Below are 26,071 nucleotides of genomic sequence, written 5' to 3'. Positions count from 1 at the left end.
GAGTTAAGGGACCACATTGTATAAATAATATCTAAGTGGCTAATGCTAGTGTCTCCTGCAGTGGATGTAATTGAATTTGTGTTCGTTAGAGAGGCACATTGAGAAATTCAATATACTTTCATTCCTGGGCTCTCATGGGCTCCCTGGACCACAGGAAAGGTTTGAGTAGCAGTGCTGGGGCAATCTGGAGGAAGGAGAAGTTGCTTTTGGATATATTAACCAGGAATTTCTTCTCAGAGATGTCATTTGAGAAAATAAAAGAGGAGTGGACTTGAGAAATTATTCCGGAGAAATTTTATTTTATTTTTTAATTTATTTAGTTTTGTTGATCTCTAGACCCAATGTTGGACTCGAACTCACAACCCCAAGTTTATGATTTGGATGCTCTTCCACTGAACCGGCCTGGTGCCCCAGGAATAGTTTTCAGTGGTGGTGGTTTTGTAATTTTTTACTTTTCTGAATATCTGAGTTTTTTGCTGAAAGCCACACTGTAGAAATAATCATTTTTTGATTCCTGTTTCTATAACAATTACCACGCTTACTTATTCTGTGTATCAATATTGTTTCTTTCTAAAGAAACAATTAATGGCTATTTCTGTAACACCATTATTTTTAGAACAATAATTATTTTTAGTATGCCCTTTCTTATTTTTTTCATGGTTTGAAAACTCCAGGGGGACCTGGGTGGCTCAGTTGGTTGAGTGTCTGACCTTTGATTTCAGCTCAGGTCATGATATTAGGGTCATATGGGCTCAGTGGGGCTCAGTGGGGAACCTGCTTGAGATTCTCTCTCTCCCTCTCCCTCTGCCCCTCTTCCCTGTACTCTCTCTGATTCTCTGACTCTAAAATAAATAAAACATTTTTTGAAAACCCCAAAACTCCAGCAAGACACTAGGGCAGATGGGTGAAGACATGAGTGAAGGTAAAGTGGAGAGAGGGCTGGGGCATTGCACCCTTAAAAATTACTGAGGATCCCAAGAGCTTTTGTTTTTGAAGATTGTGGCTCTTGACATTTAACTTCTCATTTTGTTTATTTTATTTATTTATTTTAAGATTTTATTTATTTATTAGAAATCACAAGTAGGCAGAGAGGCAGGCAGAAGGTGCGGGGGAGCGGGGAACAGGCTCCCTGCTGAGCAGAGAGCCCGATGCTGGGCTCAATCCCAGGACCCTGTGATCATAACCATAGCGGAAAGCAGAGGCTTAACCCACTGAACCACCCAGGTGTCCCTTAACTTCTCATTTTATTTTTTATTTTTATTTATTTTTTAAAGATTTTATTTATTTATTTGACAGACAGAGATCACAAGTAGGCAGAGAGGCAGGCAAAGAGAGAGAGAGGAAGGGAAGCAGGCTCCCCCCGCTGAGCAGAGAGCCCCATGGGGGGCTCGATCCCAGGACCCTGAGACCATGACCTGAGCCGAAGGCAGAGGCTTAACCCACTGAACCACCCAGGCGCCCCAACTTCTCATTTTAAATGCAAGATTTTAAAAATACAAATTCCTTTAAAGTCACAGTAAAAAATTCATTGCGTGTTAACATAGCATCGTATTTTTTAATAAAGCAATAACTATATTATTAAATTATTCAAAATTAGTGAGCAGTGTGGCTTTGTTTTACTTTTTTTTTGCAAATCTCTGTAATGCCTGAGTTAGTAGAAGACAGCCCAGTTATCGCGTTGGCTTCTGCTCTCATCTGCTATAGTGTGTTGTTTTGGTTGATGTCCATGAAGAAAATCTGGCCTCAGACAGACAGGTGTTTGGAAAGGGAGAACCTGTAGACTGGTTTAGAACCTGTGGCCTCGTAGAACACAGGACAGTAGTGAAGAAGCCAAATCAACAGCTTTGCGTAGGGGAGTTTAGTCTCTATTTCATAGACAATGGGGAGCCACAGAAGGCTTCTGAGCATGGAGGTGCCATGATCAGACTGTTTTAAGAGGATTTCTAGGGCAGCGGTAGAACAGAGTTGGTAAGAGAGAGTCTACACAAAATCTAAAAAGGATTGAAACTAGGGTGAGGCCCGTGGAAATGGAAATAAGGGGGTGATTTGGCTAAATATTTTGAAGGTAAAAGCAGCAGAACTTAGTAATTATTTGGTAGGAAGGTATGAATAATCATCCGCCCTGTGAAATTGCTCTGCCCTTCCCCTGCTGGGCACCACACATACTTCTAAGATGGAGCATGTTGTCATGTGCTGCTTGTGTGTCTTCTCTAGACTTCCATGGGTGCCCGTGGTAAATGAATGAATGAGAGTAGGCAGGACCTCCCCAGAACGTTTCAGCCTGTGTGGCTGGCAGAATCGTGGTGCCGTTAAAAGAAACTTAAAGACCAGGAGGAAAATATGTCCATTATTGTTAAGTATTACTGAGTAAAGAAGGGTAGGGGGAGATGTCAGGCTATAAAGAGAGAGAGATAGTGGGTGCACCTTGAAATATACCAGGCTGTTGGCAAGGAAGTACACGTTCCTGGGTTCCAAAGATGTGGGGAGAACTATAAAAATATCGAGGAGAGATTGCTCCATTATATTTCTTCAGTAAGTCAAGTTCAATTAGGGCAGTGTTTTTCCCAAAACTAGAAAGGCTTTCATTTTAACCTGTTTTATAGACATGCATGAGTGCATGCGCACACACGTATATCAAACAAGTTTCACAAAGCAATGTTACCCTTACTCCGGATAATGTACTTCTGATATATATATATTTTAATTAATTTATTTATTTGACAGACAGAAATCACAAGGAGGCAGAGAGGCAGACAGAGAGAGAGGAGGAAGCAGGCTCCCCACTGAGCAGAGAGCCCGATGCGGGACTCGATCCCAGGACCCTGGGATCATGACCTGAGCCGAAGGCAGAGGCTTTAACCCACTGAGCCACCCAGGCGTCCCCTGATATTTTCTTTTATTCTGTTGTTTGATTTATTTTTTAAATGCTGGTCATGCTGAGCTTCATGACTTTAGTACCCAGTAAAGGATCCTGACTTGCAATTGGAAAAACTCTTAAGTGGGCGAGGTATCCCTAAGTATTTTCAAAGTTCTGTTCGCAACAGAAATAGATTGTCCAATATGAGGCAAAAGGAATTTACTGGAAGAAGGCTGGGAACTCAGACTTGCCAAAAAAGCTGGAACACTAGCTTTGGAAATGGACAGAAACTGATAAAGTGCCTGAGGGCCGGGCAGAGGGCCACACAGGAAGATTCCAGGAGCTGGGGGGGTCACACCTCTGCCTGGCCAGGCATGGTGGGAATGGAGGCGCTGGCCGTGCCCGTGTCTGTGGTGCATGCAGGCAGGCTGGCTCCCCAATTTATACTAGGGAAGAGGAGAGTCCCCCAAAAGGAAGTGGCAGTGCTGTAGGAAAGAAGACTGGATGCTTGACAGCCACAAGAGAAGAGTCTACAAAAGGTATCCTGGTATGCGCCAGGTATGCACCTAAAAAGATGTCTGGGTGTCTCAGTCACTAAGCATCTGCATTCGGCTCGGGTCATGATCCTGGGGTCCTGGGATTGAGCCCCGCGTTGAGCTCCCCGCTCAGGGGAGATCCTGCTTCTCCATCTCCCTCTGCCTCACACCCCTGCTCATGCTCTCTCTCTCTGTCTCTCAAATAAATAAAATCTTAAAAAAAAAAACTAAGTCTAATAGTGAGTGGTGTCCTTACACAATAGTGGATCTGACTGGACATGTTCTTGCCCTGCTGGTGGCCTTGTCACGTGGTAAACTCTCCCTTCAGAAAGCAGTTTGCCTCACAATAGAGCATGAGTAAGCAAAATACAGTATTTCTGGTAAAGAAAATATTAGATAGCCATTAAAAATGTCAACTGCAGAACCCCTGGGCGGTGCAGTTGGTTAAATGCCTGACTCTTGGTTTTTGCTTGGGTCGTGATGTCAGGGTCATGAGTTTGAGCCCCACAGTGGCCTCTGCTCAGCACAGATTTGCTTAAGTTTCTCCTTCTCCCTCTGCCCCCCACTCCATGCACACTCTGTCTCTCAAGAATAAATAAATAAATCTTTTCTAAAAAGTCAATTGCAAAGATATGTGATATCACAAAAATTAATTATATATCAAGTGAAGGAAAGCAGGATGCAGAACTGTACACACAACATATGGCAATTATATATTCTATACACACATACACAGATACACATGCACACAGAAGAGACTGGAAGGAAAATACACCAGAGTGTTAGCAGTGGTGATTTTGGGGGGACAGTAGAACTATGCATGATTTTTTTCTTATTTTTTCCCCCCAAATATTCCGGCTCTGTAATGACATGAACAATGTTACAGTCTTGAGTCTTGTTTCCATAAGTATATAGAACGCCTGTCTGATTTCATGGTCTCTCCTCAGAGACAGTAGAGGCCAGGTAAAGAGATGGCATGAGGCATCTGGTATGCGTGCTCCCAGGAGATCCTGATGTGGCCTGGGGAGGGATGGCTGCCTCATGTTCACAACTAAGCCAACACCAGCTGCTGATCCTTCCGGTCCAGTGGACCAACAACACCGAAATACCCAGGCACCTCTGGGATGGCCAGCTCCGGCTGTCATGGCTATTGGGGGTGGGTCTTAACCTTGGATGACACACTGTCATGCCCCAGTTACCCATGGGTGGGCACAGAGTGGATCTGATGGGTGGAGCTGGCATTTCTTTGGTGGTGGTGGTGGGGGCCTGATTTCTCCTCGTCCATTTTAGCAGCTTGGAGCAGTGGGAACCAAGGGTGGTGAGTGCGGGAGCAGGACTGTAGCCCACAATATCTGCCTTTCCCCTGCTCAGCAACAGTGAGGGAGGTGGAGTCTGGATTTAGCCCCAAGATAAGGAATATGCAACAGCTGACCGGGAAGATCAAAATAAACAGCTGTGCCCCCAGGAGAATGAACTCCACATTCCATTCTCTGATCCCACCCCCAATTCCGCTTCTCCCCAGCACTGTCCCCCACCCCACCCCCATGCATGCACACTCAGCATCCCATCAGCTAGGAGGGCCTCCCCTCAGCCTTGGCTTGGCTCCCTCAGAACCTTCCCACACCGCCCCCCTCCATTAACCAGAGGCTCCGGGGCCCGTGTCCAGCTGTCTGGAAGGGAGTGAGTATTCGGGACAGGTGGCCGGAGGCGGATGCTGATGGGGCCTCATCCCAGCTCCACCTGTCAGGCTCGGCCACCCTCAGACTCACACATGGGCCCAGGAACAGAAGAGGGGAAGGCTGGGGAAGCTGAGGCAGGACTGGGATGGGGGGCGGTGTGGGGTGTGTGGGGAGGGTGGTGTGCAGGGGTTCTCATGGCTGCGGACGTCTGGTCTGCCCTCCCTGTGGGTGGGCCCTGCCCTTTGGGATCTCACAGTCCAGCAGAAGAGGCAGGCAGTAGGTATAAAAGGTGCCTCCCTAGGTGGTTTATGGCCGCTCTAGGAGGTCATTCCTTACCATAATGCTTATGGGAATCCTTGCGAGCCTCCACGTCTCTTGAGAGTTCAAGTCCCTGCCTCAGATGCCCCAGACAACTTTCCAAACATGCTAACCTAGGATTTTATTTGTTTTATTTTTTATTTTTATTTTTAAAGATTTTATTTGAGAGAGAATGAGTGGTGGGGAGGGGCAGAAGGAGAGAGAGAGAGAGAGAGAGAGAAGCAGACTTCCTGCTGAGCAGAGAGCCCGATGTGGGGCTCCATCCCAGGACCCTGGGATCATGACTTGAGCTGAAGACAGATGCTAAACCGACTGAGTCACCAAATGCCCAGCTAACCTAGGATTTAAAATGGAGGAGATAGAAGGAGCAGATATTTTCCATTTCCTGGGGCTGGACCGATGCCTTGGGCCACCCAGAATAGTAATTAACACATTCCTTTCTGTCAGTCCCTTACCAGTCCCGGCCCGCACAGCAGGACCGAGCGGGACCTGGACACCGCAGGGCATCAAGGCAGCACTGGCTCCCATCACAGCCAAACCTGGAGAGATTCTGGGCATAACTCCCATGCTCCTAGCTTGTATGTGGCCTCTGACCAGGACAGAGAGTATCAAAGCCAGGGACAGGGGTCAGTGTGTGCCTTGAGGTGTGTTGGGAATCTTCACCCTCAATGGAGGGGGATGGCTAAAAGAGGAACGGGGGGGGGGGGTCTCCCGAGGCTCTCCGTTGGTCTGGCTGTCGGAGGACAGGGTGCTCACATCTGCCCCGAGGCCCAGTGAGGGTGTGTATGGGCACCTCACTCTCGGTCCCACTGCTGGCGACCTGGTAGGGTCCGACCGACATCACTGTACTTAAATGTCCCCCTGAGTCCCCAGGGCCCTCTAGTGACCCACATCTCCAGCAAGCAGACTGCTAGGCCTCTCCTCCCTTCCACAGCTCACCCCCACCCCTGGGAGCCAGCCGACTGTAATACAGGCTATAATAGCCAGGACTGACAGAATTAGCAGAGCCCCTTGTTCGAAAATGATTATGACTTTTAGGATGCCTGACTGGCACAGTTGGTAGAGCAGGCGACTTGAATTTGGAATCGCGAGTTTGAGCCCCATGTTGGGCATTTGAGCCCCATGTAGTGCTTACTTTTTTTAAAGTAAGTATTTAGACTTTCAAGATGGTGACAATAGAGCATTAAACCAAATGGGGGGAGGGCTTCTGAGCATGGGGCTCTGTATGACTACATAGGTTACTTGCCCATGAAGGCAGCCCCGATGTAGCTAACGTGTATCAGCCCTTTGCCGCCTGCCAGGCGCTTTGCCAGGCGCTCGCCATGCGTGGTCTCATGCCTTACTCTGAGCGGCCTGATTATCCCTATTGTGCAGACAAGGAAATTGAGGGATTAGACAAGCCACATAACTTGCTGAGGTCACCAGCTCTTAAGGACCAGAGCCCAGGTGGGGGAGGGAGGAACCCAGCCTGTCTGTCAGCAAAGCCTGGGCTCTCAGCCACACCCCCCTCCCGCCAGTCCAGCCTATAGGGTAGGGAGGTTGCTGGGCAAGACAGCTGCTTCCCGTCCTCTTTTTCTGCCCTATCAGAGGCAGGAAGGAAGATGAGGCAAGAAACAGCAGCTGACAGTGTGGGGACAATGGTAGTGGCGGTGAGGGTGGCCAGCCCAGGCAGAAGTGCCGGGTGGAGATGGGTGAGATGGGTGCAGGGACAGCGTGAGCTGGAGGCCACTGATAGACAGCACAGCTGTGCCCTCCACCCTCTCCCTGCTCTGCCCTGCTCTCACCTTCCACGCTGCCTCTCCCCTCCCTCACTCTCCCCCTTCCCTTTCCCGCCACCCCTCACAGGGGCCAGCTGTGCCCTCAGTAGTCCCACACTTCCCTCCGTGGTAACAACAGCCACAGCTCACTGAGCACCTACTATATGCTGGGCACGCCACCAGGTGTATAACCTTGAATTCCCTCCACAGACCTGTAAACAATGATTATTATCCCACTGAGGCAAGAGGGGCTAAGAGGTTGTCCAGAGTTACAAGGCTGATAAGCGGGAAGGAGGAGACGTGGGCCCAGATTGAAGCCGGGGCATTTCCTGCTCCCCCTCACCATCTACTCCATAGGACGGGGCAGGCCTGACAATGTGTGGCGGTTCTCTGAGCAAGGAAGAGCCTGTTCTCAAGAAGTTGATAAATAGTTTGAGAAATGGTCAGTTTGAGGGAAGAAGATGGTGTGTATTCTGAGGGAGGGAGACGTTCACCTCCTGCCTCCATTTTGCGTGAACTGGGTGGGGGTCAGGGGGATCTTATCTCCCCGGAAGGCCCTTTCAGGCCCTTGGGAAAGCAGGTGTCATGGAGTTAGGTGATTGGAGCCGAACGCATGAGGAAGAAGGCCTCTCACACTCCTGGTACCCATCAGCATCCTGGCACCGAAGATGTTCTGGGATAGACATTGGCGGCAGGGTCGGGGGGGGGGGGGCGGCTAGACTGCTGTAAATAGAGACCCTCCCCAAATCAGGGACTGAAACAAAATAGTAATTTCTCACATACACGTCTGGGTGGGGGATCTGAACCTTTGGCGGTGTTGAGGACCCAAGCTCCTCCCCATGATGTCGCTTCTTCAAGCCTTGGGACGTTGAAGACAGCGCCGCGCCATGTCTCCTGGGTCCAGGGTCCAAGACCTTGCTAGTCAGAAGAAAAGGAAAAGGAGAGGCACTGCCCTTCCTTTTCTGGACATAACCTAAACTGGACAGATCGCCTATCCCTGTGGCCAAAAGTTGGTCATCTGCCACGCTGAGCCACAAGCTTGGGAATCATATATACTGGGGGGGGGGGCTGGTTCCTAGTATGGAAGGTACAGGAATGGGAACTGGATTCTGGGGGGAGGAGCAGCGATTACTGATATTTGTCAGCGGATGGAGAAGGGCAGGGACCAAGAGAGCTGAGGTCACATGGTGAGGCTGGCGATCTATGGGGAAACTCTGAGAGAAATGTTCTCAGAGGATCTTCTCTCTGGGTGAGGCGTAAGGCAGAGGGGCCGTCAGCCCTTGACAAATGCACTGTCTCCTGGACTGCCTCATCTCTGGTCCAGGGTAGAGGGTTCGAGTCTCCCTTGCCCTGATCAGAAGCCTCTTGGAAGCCCTCAGGGAGCCCTGGTCCCATTAGCCCTATAGGATCGGGGGAACTTCTTTGAGAGCACCACATTCACCTCTTTCGGGGGCCCTTCTATTCTTGGGAGGCATGGAGAAGGGTCATATCCTTACACTTCAGTGAGGTAATAATTATCTTGAGCACCAGGAAATGGAGACATCGAGAGGCTGAGAGATACAGAGAGTTCCAGAGCTCTCAGGTCCAGTCTCAGTCTCTGAGACAGATGGAAAGCGAGCCGAGTCAAGCTTTGTCAAAAATCCTGTGAAACTCCTGGTGGCTTGTTGCCAGCAGGCAGTCTTCTGGGTCCAGCACTCACTCCTCCACCCATCCGCTCCCTCAGTGTCTGTTCATTGAGCGCCTACCATGGATACACCTGGTACTGTGCTCACTGTGGGCAAAAGAGAAGAGAACAGGGCAGACACAGTTGCTTACCTCATGGAGCGGTTTCTCTGGTCCCTGCTAGGCTGTCACAGTTCTAAGAAAGCCAGCTTTGTGGCCCAACGGGAGCTCAGGAGAGCACAGGGCAGGCCCTCGCCTTGGAGCCAGGTGTCTACCATCTTGGGGCAGCAGGGCGCGCTGTGGGCTGGGGGAGGGGATTGGGGTGCCCGTGGGGAGGGGGTGAGCAGCACTGGAGTTGCAGTTTCACTTCTCTGTCGCATACCAGCATGGAATCGTGTTTTCTCGGTTGGTGAGGTTTGTGACTTCTCATCTTAGCCGAGGGGAGAGATCGACTCCCACCCCTTTCCTCCAACCCTGGCTGTTTCTCCAGTGCTCCAGTTTGGGATTCCGTCCAACTGGGGCCCTGTGACCAGCTCTCCAACTGCGTTGCTTTGCTCTGGGAAAGGGGGTAGTATGAGAAGTGGAAATCCTGTGTGGGGACACTTCCTCTGTGGGGCCTTTGGTTGCTAAGGCTCTGGGCCCCTCTTGACCTTGTGGTTCCCCCAACTCTCCCAGGAAGAGAGGCACCATGCCCTCAGCTCCTCAGAGAGCTTGCCCTGGCTCCCTGTTTCCTCTGTCCCAGACCCTCTGCCTGCCTGCGTGGGTTGCCCTCTCTCACTCTCTTCCCGGAGGCCTGGCCTAGTCCAGACTTCTGAGGGGGCTCCATATCACTTCTTTTTCTCTTGCTATGGAACAATGCTGGTGGCATGGCAGAGGAGAGGGACTCCTCTTCATCAGAGGGAGGGCTGAAATCCTCCAGGATGCAGTCTGTCTGCTTGCCTTTCTTGTCACCCCTCTTTTGTACGTAGCAGGTGTTCGGTCGATGGTGGGTGGTAGACGGAGATGGGCATCTTATAGGTACCAAAAATATGGCTGCCCGATTATTATAGTATTGAAATATAGTGAACCCTCATTATTCCTGGTAGCGGGTTCTATAAAGTTGCCGTGAACACTGATTTAGTGAATACTGGGCCATTGCTCCTAGGAGAATACTGGGTGAGGTTCCTTCAAGCCCTTGGTCACACTGTTTTCATCAGCGGACAGATAGAATATTTTGTTTTATGTGTGTTTCTGTTTAAAGACAACTTACTTAAAATGTATTATTGATTCATTAACATTGAACTTGTGGCCAGGGGCACCATAACTCGTGCCCAAACAAAATTTATCCAACACACGTGTTTTCTCTGACCCATCACAGCCTTCTTGGGCCTGGAATTTTTAGACAGTAAATCAACCCTGCAGACGGGGGCCATTTAACAGTGAAACCAACAAAAGGGCAGAAAATGTGGAAAAGGTGGCACTAACTAGACTTCTTACAGCATGGAAGCTGAGACAAGAAGGCAAAGCGTGCCTTGGGTGACCTCAACAATAAGCAGGAGCATCAGGTGACTCTGATTTTTTTCACGGTTCTGTGCATGTCTGCAAATGGCCGTGAAGGTGGCCTGTGTGTTGATTTGGGAGCTGCAAACAAATTTTAGTGAGTAGGCAAATTTGCAGATGCCAAATCCACAAATAATGAGGATCAACTCTAGGACTGCATGGGTTGGTGGATACCCGCTGCCTGGTGGTCAGCAACTAACTCACTCCCTGCAACCTTCAGACCCTTAAAGGTTGATTGCCTGGCCCAGCAGGTCCCCTGCCCCCTGCTTCGCTATACCCACACTTGGGCCAGCACCTATGCTGTACCACGGTTCACTCTTGTTGGCAGGTGGGTGCCTTTGGCTGCCTGGGCCTGCACTGGAGGAGGAGAGAGGAAACCTTGCCCTGCCCTCCTCCCCCCAACCCAACCCCTACTTCCCCACTGCACGTGAGGCTTCACTGGCGAACGAGACCCACACATGCATAAAGGGAGGTAGGGTGACATGAGCGGGTGGCCACCTGTGACTTTTCTCACCCAAGTGCTGCATCGACACCTGGGGAAGACCCCCTGGCAGTTTGGGGGGGGCCTGTTTTGACCTAATCTTTATTTACCCCTCACAAAGGAAGTAAATAAATAGCTCTTTACGTGTCTCTGCGCGTGCCAGACTGTGTGCCTGCTGTGTGCTGTTGAAAACCGAGACCCGGCCCCAGAGGAAGTGGTAACAAAACGATTGTTTTATTTTCCACTTACCCTTACATCTCTTCCCCACCTCCACCCTTTTTATATGTGCCGAGAAGCTTTCTCTGCCGCCCTGGGATCCCATCATTTGTTCCTTCATTTCTTCTCCCACTCATGCTAGCGCGTACTGAGCCCCCACGGTGCTAGATGCTGGTGAACAGGAAAGATTCCTATAAAAGAAAGTGAGATGGAGAAAGGGTGTTTTGGCCCAGGTATTCACATTGCTGGGAGGACTGCTTATCAGCAAGATGACCCCCTGGGCAAGTTGATCTGTGGGATCACACAATCTCATTTCATAGGACTGTTTCGAGGATTAGAGTGTGTAGAATACTGATGGCACTCGTGGTCAGCTCTCAGCGCGAGTCAGTTTCTTCCCGGAAGGACACACTGCGCACGTGCAAACAAGGTTTCCAGTTTCTGCGCCTCCTTCCTCCTCCTGTGGCTGCCTCCCTGCCCCAGATCTTCCGGAACACCTGCCTGGATCACTGTGCATTTCTACAGCACCACTGCTCAAAGACCAGCAGAGCCTTCCCAGGCCTGTGAAATCAAATTCAGCTTACGTGGTGCTCTGGTTCTCCTAGCGTCTCAGCTCAACCCACTTTTCTCGCCCCTGCGCCCACGATCAACCTTGATAACCCAATTCCTGCCACTAAAAGAGCCTGACCCATCCTGTTGTGCTCCTGCTTCCGTCACTTTGCTCTCGCCATCTTCCCTTCCTCAGACACCCCTTACATGCTTCTCCCATCTACCCTGTCCAAATGTGGCCGTTCTTCAGGGCTCCGTTCAATTCCACTTGGCTGTTGGGGCGCCTGGATAGCTCATTCAGTTAAGCATCTGCCTTCAGCTCAGGTCATTATCCTGCGGTTCTGGGTTCGATTTCTGCATCAGAGGCCTGCTTCTCCCTCTCTCTTTGCTTGCCCCTCCCCCTGCTCATGCACCTGCACGCTTTATAAATAAATAAATAAAATCTTTAGGAAAAAATTAAATAAATCCACTTTGCTGCTTCTGCTCACGAAGTCCACCTCCTGGGTAGCTCGTCCTAATGGATGTTACATATGGGTGCAGATTCTCGTCCTTTCTAGACGTCAAGCTCTGCTTCTTGGTCGCCTTCCACCCTCCTTTAACTTGGCCTGTATGCAGGATGACGCTTCTGCACCCTACACCTCTGGGCCCCTGGGCTTCTTCTCCAGCAGTGCCCCTCACTGCGTATGATACCCTTTCAATACATGCAGGTCTGACAAATGAGTGAGGGAGATAGAACAGGACTGCACGTGTGAAGTCTTCAAGGACAGACTCGATGACATGGGCGTTGTTCTGAAGCAAGAGCGAGTCAGGAAGGCTGGTGGTGGGGGAGGATTCTGGGAGAGCTGAGCAGTGTTTGGAGGTGAATGGGGGTAGCTGGGGACATTGGAAGGCGGAGGCCAGGGTGTAGCAGTGTCCTTGACTGTCTTGACCAGAGGCCATTTTTGCTCCAGCCCCAGTGCTGCGCAGGTGTTGGGATCTGGGGAGGGCACTGCGGAAGCTTGAACCATCCGCAACTGTGGACAGGGTCCTACAGAGGCCCTGATCCACAGAGCAAAGTGAGGAAGGACAGAGTGACAGCTAAGAATCTCCTGCATGTTCAGTAAGATGTGGACAGCGCAGAGCTTGGGAAGGTCACGCGTTCATTCATATGTCCATTGGTTCATTCAGCCTTTATTTTTAAAGTTTTGCAAAATGATAAAATGAATGCTTGCTCGGTATAGGAAAGTTGGATGATAGAGGAAAAACTGGAAAAGTTAGAGAAGGTGTTTGTGGTTCTTAACCCTCAAGACAACCTTGGTTTACATCCCGTGTGTTTCTTTCTGGTCTTACAGCTTTGTTATATAAATAATTGTCCTGCAGTTATGTAAACAGCTCTTTTTAAAAAAATTATATTTATTTATTTGGCAGAGAGATGGAGAGAAAGTACAAGTGGGCAGAGAGGCTGGCAGAGGGAGAGGGAGAAGCAGACTCCCCACTGAGCAGAGAGCCTGATGAGGGGCTCAATCCCAGGACTCTGGGATCATGACCTGAGCTGAAGGCAGCCACTTAATCGACTGAGCCACCCAGGAGCCCTAAACAGCTCTTCACATAGTTAATTTTTTTTTTAAAGATTTTATTTATTTATTTGACAGACAGAGATCACAAGTAGGCAGAGAGGCAGGCAGAGAGAGAGAGAGAGAGAGAAGCAGGCTTCCTGCGGAGCAGGGAGCCCGATGCGGGGCTCGATCCCAGGACCCTGAGATCATGACCCGAGCCGAAGGCAGCAGCCCAAACCACTGAGCCACCCAGGCGCCCCAACACATAGTTAATTTTTATATTTCATTCCTGTGTGTATTAAATTAGTGAAAAGTTATAATTATAAAAGTGAAACAAGCTTTATCATTTTAAAAACAGATTATAGACAGGAAGAAGAAGAGGTAAAAGTGCAAATTGCACCCTGCTCTCCAAATCCCATCCCCTGGGGGATACCAGTGGTAGGAGTTGATATGTGTCCTTCTGAACCATTTTTTCCTGTACATATACACTCATAGGTGTGTCCTTTTAAAATCAGGCCAGAGAATATTGTTTATGTGTTATCATTTTTGTGTTTACAAAGTTAGGGCCATTTTGCATGCCCAGTGTTGCATTTCTCTTTTTTTACATAACTTTTTTTTTTTAAATACTATGTAAATATACTTAAATATCTGACACTATACAAAACAAATCCATACCAGTAACACCTGGTCTAGTTACACTGCAACTTCGCAACTGCCTAGAAATCTAATCTGTACATTTTAGAACATGACAGAACTATCTCATTGATTAATCAAAATGATTTTAAAACCTTAACATTTAATATATAAAGTATTTTTTATATATGATACATATATTATTTGCTTCAGGGGTACAGGTCTGTGAATCATGAGTCTTACACAATTCACAGCACTCACCACAGTACATACCCTCCCCAATGTCCATTACCCAGTCACCCCATCCCTCCCACCCCCTAAAGTATTTTTTTTTTAATGATTTTATTTTTTTTTATTTGAGAGAGAGAGAGAGCATGAGAGGAGAGAGGTCAGCTGGAGAAGCAGACTCCCCGCTGAGAAGGGAGTCTGATATGGGACTCAATCCCAGGACTCCAGGATCACCACCTGAGCCGAAGGCAGTCGCTTAACCAACTGAGCCACCCAGGCGCCCCCCAAAGTATTTTTTTAAACAGTTTATTTATTTATGTGAGAGAGTGAGTGCATGGGTGGGGGTTTAGGGGTAGAGGCAGAGGGAAAGGGAGAAGTAGTCTCCCTGCTGAGCAGGGAACCCAATACGGGGCTTGATCCCAGGACCCTAAGATCATGACTTGAGCTGAAGTCAGACACCTAACTGACTGAGCCATCCAGGCGCCCCTAGTTAAAGCATTTTTTTAAAGTAATCTCTGTGCCCAGTATGGGGCTTGAACTCACAACCCCAAGATTAAAACTCTCACATTCTACAGACTAAGGCAGCCAGGCGCCCCTCAAGTTAAAATATTTTTAAGGGGACCGGGGTGGTTCAGTCAGTTGAGTGACTGTCTTTGGCTCAGATCGTGATCTTGGGCTCCTGGGATTGAGCCTCTTGTCAGGCTCCCTGCTTAGCAGGGTCTGCTTCTCCTTTTCCCTCTGCTGTTCCCCCGCTTATGCTTTTTCCTCTCAAATGAATAAATAAAATTCCCAAAATATACACATATTGTATATATACGGATATACATATACAATTAAAAGGAGTGGGTGATACTTTTTGTTTGTTTGTTTTGCATAAACAAAACTAAAGGAAAGTGCGTTATCCTTAGATCTCTCAAGTCAAATGAAACTTGCCTCTCAAGTGAACATCTTACGGCTAAAATGTAAAATGCTAATTATTTTGGAAAAAGAAAAAAATTCCCAGGCTTTGAGTTCTATCTTTTAACAAAAAGACAAACATTTTAACAAAAAGACTTTTCTGTCAATGCATACATTTTCCAACGCCTGTGTAGTATTCCTCCCATATTTTACTTAATTGTTTGCAGGATTTCCTCCACGTCTCCTAAGCTTTGTGCTAGGCCCATGAGACAAAATGCCTGCCTTCTGGAACTCCCAGGCTGGTTGAGAGCCCAAGGCCTGCACGCTTTCCACTTAATGTAATAAATGGCAGGGACGGGTTCTGTGCTGCGGGCAGTGGAAGTTTGTGAGGGGTGGAGGGGCGAGGGCTTGGTCAAGGAAGGCTTTGTGGGGAGAAGACGCTGTTGCTCTGGGGGCTGAAGAGAGAGCAGGAAGCCCCAGAGGCAGAGGGCGGAGGACAGAACGGAGGGGCCCCCAGTTGCAATGTGACTTATTATCAACCATCCCCCCAGCTCTGGTGGTTTGTTTCTGCTTTTCCTTTGGAGATGACAGATTCTGAGACCAAGGGCTCCAGCTGTTTATCAGGGCATCCCAGGGGCAGGGGCTCCCACTCCCTGCTGCAAAGGCTGTGGGGCCCTGATTAAGGAAACAGCTGAGGCAAGGGACCCACGGCAGAGGGGGCGGGAGAACCGGAAGGCCGCAGTGGGGAACAGAGGCAGAGAGAGCTGCCAGAGAGGGGCAGGCCGCCAAGCAGGAGAGAGTCAGGGCCTGGGCCAGGAACCAAGCTAGCCCCTTGCCTGGTTTAAGGCATGCCCCCCCCGCCCTCCACCTGGTGAAAGCCTGCCGGTCCAGGCCCCTTCGGATGGCATCTCCCCTGTGATGCCATTCATTCACCAAACATGTCCTGACGGCATCACTTAGCATGAATCTGGCTGCTTTGTCCACCGAGAAGGTCAGCCTGTTGCAGCTGAAAGAGTGTGAACTCGGGAATCAAGGATCGTGATTAATATTTTTGAAGCATTTAACATGTGTTAGGCATAGCAATGAGTGTTTTGAATCTGTTGTTCTATTTGAATCTGTTGTTCCTCACTTGGTACTTGGTAATAGTCAGTGAGGTAACAACTATTGTTATCCCTGTGGTTATAGTGGGAAAACTGGAAGGCAAAAGATTTAGGAAGCTTGAAGCATCACAGCAGAGGCCCAAACCCCTATTCGAGTCTCATTTTCCTCCTTTGTAGCAGGGAGATGAAAATAACATGTTTGGGGAGCCTGGTGGCTTAGCTGGGTAAGCATCTGCCCTGGGCTTGGGTTGTGATCCCAGGACCCTGGGATCCAGCCCTATATCCGGCTCCCCGCTCAGTGCAGAGCCTGCTTCTCCCTCTCCTTCAGCCTGCTGCTCCCCCTGCTTGTGTACTCTCTCTCAAATGGATAAATGGAATCTTTAAAAAAGAAAGGAAGAAAGAAAGAAAATAACATGTTTTTCCCAGGGTAGTTTCTAGAACTAAATGGAGTGTATCAGATCCCTGTCCCATTGTAGCCCTCACCCCCACTCATTCTGTGTCACCATTTCCTTGGGAGCTGCTTGTTTGAGTGTGTAGAGGGTGGCGGAGTGGTTACGAGCGTCCGTTCTGGAGTGCGCCTGCATTCAAAATCCAGGCTCAGATAAGTGACCTTGAGCAAATTAGTTTTACCTCTTTGAACCTATTTTTTCATCTATAATATGAAGGCGATCATGATGCCTTCCTCATAGAATTGTTTGGGGATTAAATTGAATGTGTATATGTATTTGTTACTGATGTTAATGAGAACGGAAACTTTTTTTTTTAAAGATTCTATTTATTTATTTGAGAAAGATAGCACCTGCACAAGGTGGGAGAGGGGCGGAGGGACAAGCAGATCCCCCCCTGAGTGTGGAGCCCACTGCAGGGCTTGATCTCAGGACCTCTGGATCACAACCTGAGCCAAACTCAGACACTTAACCAACTGAGCCACCCAGGCGCTCTAGAATGGAAACTTTCTGAGGGCAGGGTCAATTTCAGGAAGGTATCACCTGTGTTCTCACTGCTAGTGAGAGGACAACAAATAGCCATATATTAGAATTCTTTCTATACAAAAAAACACTTATTGTAGAAACTTTGGAAAATATGAAGAAGAAAACAAAAATGAAACATAATCCCACTACTCAGAAATAACCACTCTTGGGGCACCTGGGTGGCTAGTCGGTTAAACCTTTGCCTTCGGCTCAGGTCATGATCCCAGGGTCCTGGGATCGAGTCCCATATCCTCCTCTGTCTCTGCCTTTCTGCCTACTTGTGATCTCTGTCTGCCAAATAAATAAATAAAATCTTAAAAAAATATATTAATCATTGTTAACATTTTGGTCTTGTTTCTATGTAGACAGTTATTTTCCTATAATTGAGATCATGTGCTGTAATACAGTTTTGTATCCCCCACTGACCTGGTTGTATATAAGATGAGCATTTTTTTTTTTTAAAGAGTAGAGCATTCTTTTTTTTTTTTTTTTTTTAAAGATTTTATTTATTTATCAGAGAGAGAGAGGGAGCGAGCACAGGCAGACAGAATGGCAGGCAGAGGCAGAGGGAGAAGCAGGCTCCCTGCCGAGCAAGGAGCCCGATGTGGGACTCGATCCGAGGGATCATGACCTGAGCCGAAGGCAGCTGCTCAACCAACTGAGCCACCCAGGCGTCCCTAAGATGAGTATTTTTTTAATGCCATTAAAATATTTTTTGAAACAGGGTTACTTTTTTTTTTTAAAGACTTTATTTATTTAACTGACAGAGATCACAGAGTAGGCAGAGAGGCAGGCGGGGGTGGGGGGTGGGGAGCGGGGAGCAGGCTCCCTGCTGAGCAGAAAGCCAGATGCGGGGCTCTATCCCAGGACCCTGGGATCATGACCCAAGTCAAAGGCAATGGCTTAACCCACTGAGCCACCCAGGTGCCCCGAAATAGGGTTATTAATGTTGTTTTGTTTTATTTTGTTTTACTGATTGAAAAACTGTACATGGAGGGAGTTGATTCATAGATTGGGGCCATTCTGCGAGGAGGGAGGTCTGTCCTACCTTGGTGTTGTATAAATTCCTGGGTCCGGAGTAAGTTGCCTGTTCATTCATTCATTCAGAAAATATTTATTGAGTATCTCTTATGTGCCAGGCATTGTTCTATGCACCTGGGATACACCAGTGAAAAAAAAACAGGCAAAAAAAATCTTTCCCTTGTATAGGACGGGGTAGGAGTAGCAGGACGGACAGCAAGCAATATGCATAAAAAAAAAAAAAAGCAGTCATAACATTCATTAAGAGGTAATAAGAACTACTAACATGACAAAAAATATAGAGCTGGGCAAGGGAATGGCACTGGAGAGGGTGACATCTTACAGTTTTAAGTAGGATGACCAGTGTCGGGCATACTGAGAAGGTAACATTTGAATGGTGATTTGAAGCTGCGGAATTGGCAGTGTCGCTGGGGCCAGGGGGAAGGAGGGAAGAAACAGCCAAAACAAAGATCCTGGGACTAGAACCTTCCTGGACCGTTGAGGAATAGCCAGGAAACCAGTCAGAGAGAGTCATTCTTGAATGAATGGCTTGAGACTTGGAGGGACGGCTGACATGTTGGTTGAGAGAGCCAGGGATCTCAACCGGATGTTGAGATCTTCAACAAAGATGTAAATTTAATAAAATATAAATTCCAACAAGAACAAAGTTGGCCCTAAGTTAAAAGTCCTGTGCAAAGCAAGTCATCTCAAGTTCTTGTTGGCAGACTGGGTGTGGATTTTAAATAAATTATGCAAGTACAAGATAAACGATATATGGCTTATATCTTGTAGATACACTGAATTCATTTATTCAGCATATATTTATTGAGTGTCTGTGATGGGGGTGACACCTGGGTGGGACAATCGGTTGAGTGTCTGTCTCTTTGTTTCAGCTTGAGTCATGATCTTGGGGTCATGAGATCCAGCCTAGTGTTGGGCTCTACACTTGGCATGGAATCTGCTTGGGATTCTCTCTCCCCCACCCTCTGCCCCCCTAAATAAATAAATAAATCTTAAAAAAAAAAAAAAAAAAAAAAAGAACGTCTATGATGGGCCTGGACTTGTTCTAGGTGCTGGGGAGTTGAAACAAGAGGAAGCCCCTGCCTTTATGAAACTGACATTCTTGTAGTGGAACCTGACCCTGAGCACACTCAGATACATAATGTGATGCTGGGTGGCGATCATCAATGGCTGTTAGCCGTGGTTCACAAGAGAAAACTGTGGTTGGAGTTGAGTCTAAGTTAATCATGATTAACTGCGTAATTCGGTTTTGAAAAAGCCTAATTCCCTTTGAGGCTGTGTGAACAGAATGCCCAGCAAATACCCTTTACTCTCTGGTTGTCAGGCTGGACCTGGAATAAATATTGCATTTACATCCTGGAAGGACAGTGACATACTTGTATGTCATCCTGTGTCAGGAAGGGAGGTTCCAGTTCAGTGGGCTGAGAAATTGTCCAGTGCTCAGAGCTGACCAGTAATGGAATGGGGAACGTGAGAGGGTTAGATTCCCATCAAAAGAACTTGCATTCATCTGTCTTGATATTAATGAGGATATGAGTATGGTAGAAGCCTGGGTTACATATGTATGGCTCCTTCTAGTCCCAGGTAATACTGTGAAGGAGAAAAGGATTTCTGCAAATAATTTGTATTGTAGAGAATACAATTCCACATTAATTAACCAATTGTAATAGTCCGTAATCACCAAGGGCATACGTAGGATCCCAACATGTAGAAATCACAAGTTCTCAGAATTCTTTCTCTTATCACATTAGCTCCATGTCCAGATTTGGGCTCCAGAAACTTCACAGGGTTAGAAAAAGTTCAGTAGGAAAGTCAGAGGATCAGTCAACAGACTTCTTTCCCCCCTTCTTATTGTGACAGTTTTGACGGGGAAAAGTTGCAAGAATTGTCTGAGAAATCCTCATATAGTCTTGACCCAGATTTCCCAGACGTTAACATTCCATCCCATTTGCTTTTATCATTCTACCCAGTATATTTATACATTATTTGAATATAAGTCATAGGCACTATGTCCCTTCACTCCTAGTTTGGTATGTACTCTTTTTTTTTTTTTTTTTTTTTGGTATGTACTCTTAAAATTAGGTCTTCACTTTCATAACTTCAGTAGAATGATAAAAGCCACGAAATTAACATTGACACAATGTCATCTACAGACCTCATTCATACATCCCAGTAGTACCAATTATACATGCTTTATAGCCCAAACAAAACAAAGCAAAAACAACCAAGAATAAAGACCCAGATCATGGGTTATATTCAATGGTCATGTCTCTGTAGGTTTCCTGTAACCTGACATAGATCTTAAATTTTTCTTTGTCTTTCATGACAACCAACCTTTTTGACAGTGGGGCAAAGGACTTTTAAGCAAAGGTTTTTTTTTTTTTTAAATGAGCTAAGACTCATTTTTTTTTTTTAAAGATTTTTTTTTTAATTTATTTATTTGACAGAGAGAAATCACAAGTACACTGAGAGGCAGGCAGAGAGAGAGAGAGAAGGAAGCAGGCTCCCTGCTGAGCAGAGAGCCCGATGCGGGACTCGAACCCAGGACCCTGAGATCATGACCTGAGCCGAAGGCAGCGGCTTAACCCACTGAGCCACCCAAGCACCCAGCTAAGACTCATTTTAATGAGCAGGTTTTGATGTGAATCTTTATGTTTCTTTGGTTTATTCACCAAGAACGATTTCCTTGCTGAAGATCCCTCAGTGGCTCCGTGCTCCTGCCCGTCACATGGAATCCACAAGCTCTCTTCATTGCCTAGGGAAGCCATAACAAAGGACCAAAAACTGAGTGACTTAAAACAACACAGATGTACTCGCACAGTTCCAGAAGCCAGAAGTCCAAAACGAAGGTGTCAGTAGACCATGTCCCTCCGAAGACCATAGGAGAGCATTCTTCCTCTTTCTTTTATCTTCTGGTATTCCAAGGTGTTCCTTGGCTTGTAGCTGGGTCACTCCGATCTGCCATCTTCCCTCTGTGTCTCTTCTTATAAGGATACCTAGTCATATGGGATGAAGGGCCCACTCTACTCCAGTATGATCTCATCTTCATTACATCTGCAACAACCCATTTCCAAATGAAGTCACATTCTGAGGTACTGGGGGGCTAGAACTTCAATGTATCATGTTGGGAGCGAGCCATAATTCAGCACCCCTCACCTCACCTTTCCAACCTAATTCTGCATTTCCTTATCCATGGCCCCTCTGTTCCATCCACACTAACCATCTTCAGAGGATACTTGCTTTTGAAATCCCAGATTCAAGGCTTTCTTCTGGCCCTCTCCACTCTACTCTGCCAGTCGGGGCCCCTCTTTGTGCTAACAGTGACAACTTTCTTATTATATCCCGGGGGCACTGCTCTATACTCTTTACACATAGTGTTCTTTTAAGCCTACTAGGAGGGACCATCATGAGCTCCATTTTACAGATGAGGAAATGGAGGCACAGAAAGCTTAATTTACTTAAGGCCTCACAACAAAAATGATTATTGGACATTTTCCTGGCTTGTTTCCTCCTCATTCCAGAGTTTTTTCTGATTTCTCTAGAAGGGATCTCTGTGCCATGAGTATTCTAGTCAGTGGCCCTCTCTGACCTTTTTAGAGCCGGTGAGCACCCGTCATCCCCCACTGCCTCAGTTTACATGGATCCATATGCTGTGTCATCAGGATCAGGTGGGGGATGGGGAATGGGATTTGCGTTTTGGGGTTTTTTGTTGCGGGGGAGAAGGGGCAGATTGGGGTTTTTATGTTTACCGCTTCCTTGCTTCCCACCAGAGCCTCTGGCCCTGTACACTACACAATCCCAGATTTCTCAGCATAGGGTTCAGTGTGCCAAATACATTAACATCTCCTGCGGAGTGTGTCAAAAATATCAAAAATACACAACCAGGGTCTTCCTCAAGGCCTCCTGAATCAGAATCTCTGGTTGGGAGACCCAGAGCCTACCTCATTAATTAACTTCCTCGTGATTCTTAGTAAGTTTGAGGATTGCTCTCAAAAGCCCTCACTGGATATGTATAGATTAAGTGATTGATTAATTGACGGACTGACTGACCAGTTGATTGCTTCGATGAACCACTGTCTGGGCCACAGACCAAAAGGAGACTTTTAAATGCCCTGTCAGTTTTCACAGCTTTTTCTGTAAAACTGCTCTACAAATAAAGTAAAAAAAAATTTTTTTTTTTTTTTTTTTTTTTTTTTTAAAGAGAAGGTGATGGCCCATCCAGTGGCTGAAGAACAGTGAGCATCGTGGAATGTTGTAGGGCTTAACAACAGGAACCTGCTCTGGTTGGGCGTGGCCCGTTTCTACCGAGACTTCCCTCTCTGCAATGATGTCCCATTCTGCATCCGAGAGATCTGCAGGTCTCAGACTGGGTCCCCACCCGCCCCATCCCTCCACCCCTTGCCCAAAACTCTGAGAGTCTGGGGGTGACAGAAGACAGTTACTCCACGCCCCGGAGCAGCCCAGCTGTTTCCCCTAGCCTCTCATTTCAGCCACCTGAACCCATTCACAGTTTTCCTGTCAGTTAACCCAGGCCCCACGACAGTGTGGGAAGGGGCCCCTCTCGACTGGGTGGGGCTGTGTTTCATTTACTGGTGTCCTTCCTCAGGCCTCAGCTGAACAGGTGCAGACAGAAGCAGCTGGGCGAAATGAGGACATTCTTCTCTCCCTTTCTCTTCTCCCTCCAACTCCCTCCCCCAACCCAGCCACACTGAAGCCACATCCCATTTCCTCCCCAACTTTCAAAGCTGCTCTCCCCTCTGCCTCCTCCACCCTCCATCCATCGAAGGGCAGTACCCCAAGGGAGGGGTTACTTAAACTGGGAGGGGACACCACCGTTAAGGGAAAGTGGAAAGCTTGGGTTGCTCCCCCACCCTCCCTTTCTCTTGTGGTGTTTCTTTCTTTTCTTTTCTTTTCTTCCTTTTTTTTTTTTTTTTTTATGAAAGGGAGGTGGTGAGATGGAGGTGGTGTCGTAGGGAGAGGAGGACAACTCCAGGGACTTGCCAACAGCTTCTAAACTCACAGAAGACCGGCCTACCCATCCTCTTCTGGGTTGACTTCTCTGCCTCTCCTAGGAGATGGGGTGGGGCGGGTCAGACTCAAAACCACATTCTAGAGCAAAGGTATTCAAAGTGGCCTTCCCTACTCTATCTGCGTTCCCCTGGAGGGCTCCTTAAACAGATTGCTGGGACTTAATTCCCGAGATTCGATTTGATTCAGTAGGACTCACGACCTGAGGATTCGCCTGTCTGGCTTGTTCCCCTGTCGATGCTGTTTTCTGTTGGCTCAGGGATCCCACTTAGAAAACTACTGTTCCGGGGCCCCCCGTTAAGATTTCTGGTAAGTGGGCTCAGCCTAGCCGCCACTGGGGGGAAGAACAGGTCACTCAAGGAGTTGGGCCCCCAGCAGCAGCCTTATCACTCAGGGCTCAAATCATAACCCTACCCCCCTGCAGTTCTGTGTGGTTTAGCTAGATTTGGATGGGACTCTGGTTTAAGAGGGCAGAAAGAAGACCCTCTCTGTCTGCTTGCTTCCAGCTCCCAGGACCAGTCCGCCTCCCAGCTTGCCTCCTGCCATCTTGAATCTTTTGTCTCTGTGTCTCCTTCCCCACCAATGGTAGGGAAAGCAATGTCCCTGTGTTCTCTGACGCTTACCTTTCCTCTGTATGCTGTAGGATATTGGGCAGCTATTCAAGCATGAGGTTAATCTCTGTGTGGTGACTTGGGAGTGATCCATCATGACATATTGTAGAGTGAAACCACTCCATAATGGGTAGAAAATGTTCTTGCTGATGAGAGAGCAGAAGGCTGGCTGAAGACCAAGCATAAGCAGACCCCTTACAACTCCATCCCCACTCCGGCTTGGGACACGCATGACATTCTTCCAGGAATCACCCAACTATCTGAATGTTAATGCATTGCTGGGATGGGGAGGAAACAACCTTAGCTTGACAATGGCAAGGCCTCTTTAACATATGAAAGTTCTTTTGAAACCTTCCTTTTTCCTTACTTCCCCAACTCCTGAGTATATAGTCAGCCACTCCTTAAGACCCTGGGGACTGTCTCTCTTTCTGCCTCCGGTTACAGTGTCTGTGTTTTAATAAACCACCATTTTGCACCAAAAACATCTCAAGAATTCTTTCTTGGTCGTGGCCTCCATATTCCACCCCATCAAACCTCACCTGTCTTCCAAAACCACCTTACTGCTTTGGAAAAAAAAAAAAAAAAAACCCAACCTTGAAGCCCTATGTGAATATATATAGATACATATATGTGTTTACATGCACACAGACCAAAGAGTCTGGAAGGACACTTGCCAGCAGAAGTCTGCTCTGGAGGACGGGACATCTCCCTCTTCTGTTCCTCTAATGCTATACTTGAGAAAGCCTATCTCCTTCTGTAATTAAACCAGTGAGCTGCATATAATAGACGTACAGCTCAGGAGAGCTACTCTCAGCTATTAACAGTGGGGAGCAGGGAGGGTGCTGAGGGCTCTTTCTCCCCGCCTCCACACACATGTGCATTCGTGCACGCACTTCTAGACTGTTCGAATTTGTTAAAAGGAAGATTACAAGTTTTTTAAAAAAGATTTTATTTATTTGACAGAAACACAGCGAGAGAGAGGGAATGCAAGCAGAGGGAATGGGAGAGGGAGCAGCAGGCCTCCCGCTGAGCAGGCAGCCCTATGCGGAGCTCAAACACAGGACCCTGGGATCAGGACCTGAGCCCAAGGCAGGTGCTTAACACCTGAGCCACCCAGGCACCCCAAGATTATCAATTTTTTAATTAGAAAAAGAAACAGGCAGTCCAAGAAACAGACGGCCTCCGCCCTCCTCTCTCCACCGCCGGCTGCAGCCCCAAGCCCTTCTCACAGGCCTCCAGCTGCTCCACCGTCTCAGCCCTTCCCAGGCACTTGCTGGGTCCATCTCTTCACCAGCCATTCTTTGGGTTTTAAAGACACATGACATGTTTTTGTTTGTTGGTGGCCGGCATTCCCAAAACAAAAACAAAAACAAAAAAAACCCTCTCCTGAAAACAGCATCCGCACAGAGGGCTCGATCTGGTCCAATCCCGTGGGCTCCTCACTGCACACGCATGTCCTTTCATGATTGTAATCGGCACAAATGCTATCTTGTGCCCTGAAATTTTTTACGTCACCTAATTTTGTGAGCCCGTCTGTGTGTGGACACAGCATCATTTCTTCTATGAATGGCGCTATGGTTGTTTAACCAGGCCCTGATTGTTGGGCCTTTGGGTGGGTTCCAGTTTGGGGCTATTTATTCATTCATGATGTAACCCTCTGCTCTTGGGCCCCGCCTCCTGCTGGCCTATAAAAACTGCCCTCTTAAAGGTCACGGCTATCAGTCTTCCCCGCCCCCCCCTCCCAAATCTGCCGGCTTCTTCTCTGTCCTTGACTGAGCTCTTGTCCTGACGTTAATTGGACTTGGCCTTATTCACCACCCTCAAAGCCACCCACCAGCCCATCCATCAGACCCAGCCGGCCTCTGTTCATTGGCTTTTGTTTTTTTTCTTTCTTTAATCATTGTTTTTCTTCCAACTACAGCCATTTTGATATTTGCGTTGTAAAAGAATACAACAACTAATAAACGTGTAATATAGAAAGTAGAAAGACACTATGTTTAAACGTTTACATTGAATAACGAATGGTATGATCCAGAAGAATATAAATGCATATATAAGTATATATATAAATTATAAATTATGAAGCAGTGTAATAAAACTGAACTTGTGATACCTCCCCTGCAATTTAATACAACATCAGCAAGTCCATGGACATTGCCTATGTGTCCCTTTTGGTGCCATGGCTCCAGTGAACACCACGGACGTACTCAGTTTTATTGATCATTCTCCTAATCAATTTTAGTAACTTATGAATTTGAAGGGCTTCTCTCCAAACAGTCACATCATCTATTACTAATAGCATTATTGGTTCTTTCTAATTGTGTACCTTGAATGTATTTTCCTTTCCTTTCTGCTGTTGCTCCAGTATAATGTCAACTAGAAGCAGGAACAGCTGGCCTCCTGGACTTGTTCCTGAATTTGAAGGAAATGCTGTGT

General features: G+C 47.5%; 1 protein-coding gene and 1 long non-coding RNA gene across 4 annotated transcripts in view; one reads left to right on the top strand and one right to left on the bottom strand.

Annotated features, from left to right (window-relative positions):
* The window catches only part of CCND3 (cyclin D3), a 94,724-nt gene that overhangs the window by 8,103 nt on the left and 60,550 nt on the right, over positions 1–26,071 (top strand). The window lies entirely within an intron of this gene.
* Positions 2,693–25,595, bottom strand: LOC309865977. The gene is made up of 3 exons (XR_014312364.1): positions 20,603–25,595; positions 17,587–20,388; positions 2,693–13,117 (listed from the first exon to the last, which is right to left on the bottom strand). It is a non-coding gene; the product is annotated as an uncharacterized lncRNA (long non-coding RNA).

Source organism: Mustela nivalis (assembly GCF_964662115.1).
Source record: "Mustela nivalis genome assembly, chromosome: 5".
Classification (NCBI taxonomy): Eukaryota; Metazoa; Chordata; class Mammalia; order Carnivora; family Mustelidae; genus Mustela; species Mustela nivalis.
This window is presented reverse-complemented; position numbering and strand designations above follow the sequence as displayed.